The sequence below is a fragment of the Dioscorea cayenensis genome, chromosome 9 (assembly GCF_009730915.1).
Source record: "Dioscorea cayenensis subsp. rotundata cultivar TDr96_F1 chromosome 9, TDr96_F1_v2_PseudoChromosome.rev07_lg8_w22 25.fasta, whole genome shotgun sequence".
NCBI classification, from domain to species: Eukaryota; Viridiplantae; Streptophyta; class Magnoliopsida; order Dioscoreales; family Dioscoreaceae; genus Dioscorea; species Dioscorea cayenensis.
The window spans coordinates 14658027-14661838 of NC_052479.1; the positions used below are offsets into that span (position 1 = coordinate 14658027).

General features: G+C 44.4%; 1 pseudogene; it reads right to left on the reverse strand.

Annotated features, from left to right (window-relative positions):
* Positions 1-863, reverse strand: part of LOC120268510 — a 2106-nt pseudogene extending 1243 nt beyond the window's left edge.
* Between the last annotated feature and the right edge of the window lie 2949 nt (positions 864-3812).

Below are 3812 nucleotides of genomic sequence, written 5' to 3' on the forward strand. Positions count from 1 at the left end.
CTTAACAAGCCATCGAGACTCCTTTCCGCCGCCTTACTCATAGAAGCCGTCGGGTTGACCCCGGAGGCCGAATTCTATGGTAGAGAAGGCTTTAATAAGAATTTGGCCAGGAGAGACCTTATTAAATATTGCAAAAGAAGGGGCCCACAAATAGAGCTGGGCGGGGAGGCGATACTAGTTATCAGGTCAGAGAGATGCGATCTAAGACTCAAGCTGGCAAAGGCGTAGAGGGCTCCAATCAAGCAAGATGAATATCACGTTGAAGAGGAAGGTTATGAAGAACTGCCAAGGCTTATCTAGAACCAGAATCATGTAGATTAATTAGGTTATGATATGGAAGATGGGGCAGAAGGAGGATCTCTCTTTCAACATTCAGCACCTTTGTGACCCAAGGCATATGACTTATCGTATACATCTTTATCAAGACCAAAGAAGGTGATAGCCTTGTGAATTCGTTCCCATGGTTCGATCCTTCCCTGTAAAACACGGCGTGTTCGAATGATGATCGCTTTTATGTGAGAAAGGGGGACCACCCTCTAAGCCTATGTATTCCTCAATAACCAATAGCGAAGTAGTATCGTGAGGGAAAGGTGAAAAGAACCCCCATCGGGGAGTGAAATAGAGATCCTGAGATCCGATGTGAACAATCAGTCGAAGGAGCGGAGCGCAGGCGCACTCACTCTAATTGTGTACCTTTCGCATGATGGGTCAGTGAGGAAATGGGAACAGCAGCTTAAGCCATTAGGTGTAGGGACTTTCCAGAGGTGGAAGATTCTAGTTCTTCCTATTTGACCCAAAACTGATCAATCTAGCCATGAGCAGGTTGAAGAGAGCTCTAACAGGCCTAGGAGGACCGAACCCATGTATGTGGCAAAATACGGGGATGACTTGTGGCTCGGGGTGAAAGGGCAACCAAGTTCGGATATAGCTTGTTTTCCACGAAATCTATTTCAGTAAAGCATATGATGTTGATAGCCCGAGGTAGAGCACTCAATGGGCTAGGGTGGCCCCCATTTCGCTTGACCAACCCCAAGGATACCCCGAATACAGTCGTCTTTGTTTGTACAGACAGACTGATTGGGTGCTAAGATCTAAAGTCAAGAGGGAAACAGCCAAGATCGTATGCTAAGGTCCCTAAGCAAGAACTTAGTAGAAAAGAAAGTGATCGAGCGATGACAACCAGGAGGTGGGCTTGGAAGCAGCAATCCTTTGAAGAAAGCGTAATAGCTCACTGGTCTAGCTCCATGGCACCGAAAATGTCTTAGGGCTCAAGTGATTCACCGAAGCGATGAGACCTTGAAAGCTGCTTTTTTAAGTGTCATTAGCGGGACTTTCTGTCAATCGGGGAAGGTTTTTGCTGACAACACCTGGAGATATCAGAAGTGAGAATGTTGCATAGTTGGCCAAACAAAGGATGATACAAATAGGTATCGTCCGGGGATAGGCAAGCTCAACATCCTATATCAATGTGTGTCGATTTCCCGATAACGAAAAGTGGCTTAGTTTGGAGCATCCAATGATTAGCTTAGCCCGGTAAGCCCACATATGAAGTAGGAGAATCATAGTACCAGAATGACTCGCTCATTCACAATCAGACATTTTGACACTAGCCAGAGCGTACTACTACAGCAATGGGAAATTCCTCAAGTAGCAAATAGTATAGAACTGGAAAAGGAAGTTTAATTCTCAAAGACTTATAAAGAAAGAAATCTAAAGCAAAATACTCTACCTCTTCTGGGCTATCATGCTGACGATCGTATAGGCGCCATCTTAGATAGTATAGGTGAATTGTATGTGTAAGGCTTGTGCATCCATGGGGTTTAGTGATTGAGATCTGATGTCGCTGGACGTTGAATTGACTAAACCATGCCAGTGGGCCTATCTTTCTCTTCAAGAAGATTCAGGGGAGAGAACCACACCTTATGAAGAGAGTGATGAGACCACTCCGAGAACGAGACACCCTTGGTCCTATTTATTATGGCCAAAAAGACGGTTCCAACGGGTTTTCCTAAAGATCAATCCCTTTCCGGAGCGAAACTTCCATCTTGGAGGAAGGAACGGGATTCGCAGCGGGCACAGCAAGCAACAAGGCATGAGCTAATTATTCAACAAAAGCAAGGAAAAAGGTATTCGCACCGGCAACTCAAAAAACTAGATTTGATCACTGAGAGCCGGCAAGAAGGGCAGGAGCTTTTTAGACCGAGGCTGGGGGTTTACAAAAAAAATATTTACAGAAATCGGAATGAAATAGTCCATTCCCTAAACGGAATAGACAGAAACGACAGAAGTCGACCGATGGAAGTCGAAACTGTCACATTATTACAGCCCAAAAACAAGGTATAGATTACATTGGATTCATTCATTCCTATATCTTTCAATCGGTCTCAGGTCTGAGGTCATGGCATCCTTGCTTAAAAGAGTTCCTCTCCTCTGGCCCTGGCCTAGTAGCTCGGGTCGGGCATGCCCTTGATTCTTTTCTTTCTCATCTACGAAGCTGGTCGCCTCTGTCCATTTTTTAAGATAATAATGTTAGATTTTGTTTCCGGGCTGAGAGACCCGTGTTTAGTCGGTGAACCCCGTTGAGGCGGTAAATGAAATTGAGGGTCCACACAATCCTGAAAAAGATGCGGACTGGCGAGAGCCTTTTATATTATAGAATATCTTAGAAACGGGAGGTTGCCCGATGAAGCTCTCAATAGGGTGGAGATAAAGAGGCGTGCTGTTCGATATACTTACATCAGCAACACCCTCTACCAGAGATCCATTGATCAGCTCTTCCTAATCTGCCTCTCGCATAAACATAAAGAAGCTCGGTAAGTCATGGAAGATGTAGACGCCGGTGTGTGTGGTGCTCATCAGTGAGGGCCTAAACTAGAATATTTAATATTATAGTAAAGATAACAGAAATGGCTGACTACTGGTTGGAAAGGGAAGGATTGGTCAATAGGTTCCAATGAGTACTTCAACTATCCATTGAAAGATTTTTAGCAAAAGCTAAAGTCCACACTACTTCTCTTCTCATTCGGCAACGCAAAGGCAAAGAGGAAAGCTGGAAGAAAAACAACAAGGGCGGTAGGAGAGAAATGAATTGCATTCCCGATTCATACTATAAAGGAACTGAAAGCATTGCTTTCTCGTCTCTTCTATGGTTTGTTTAGTCACTCGAAATTGAAAGTCACATCACAGGGAGCAAGTAAGCATATATAAGCAGCTGTTTAGTGTATAAGCAATTCTTTAGTGGCCGCAGGCAGGCCCCTCAGTGTAAATGGCGGTGGAAGTTGGTTAAAGAAGATGACGTTACGAGGCGTTTAGAACCAGCCGTCAAAGTGAATGAACTTGAAAAAACGAAGAAGTAAGGAAATGATACGACTTTCTCTTGAACTATTTCATAAGCAGATCCTCCCCTCCACACCAATCACGAGTTTTTACGCGTCGTGTAGATAAAGATCATGAAAGAAACGATCAGAATGGTACCCGAATCCATTTACGATCCCAAGTCGCTTCACTCTCTCGGCCATGCGAATAAGGTAGCCAAGATAACAAAGTAGATCTCGCCCAGTAGCGCCTTCTTAGGCCGGTGACCGGGGTTTAAGCAACTTGCTACTTCTATCGCATGAAAGTTCAGAGTTCGATAGAGTGATCAGTCGTACTAGCTTGCGATTCGAAGGCTAAAATTCTGACGCGGTGCAGGTTATGAAAAAATTTAATCTGGAGGGGCAAAGTGGATGAGTGCGACACTAAGGCTGTTTCTAGATTTTTTGAAGTAGTAGGCGATTGGTTTTGTTTTAACGTCGAGCTTTCAACAGGTTTTG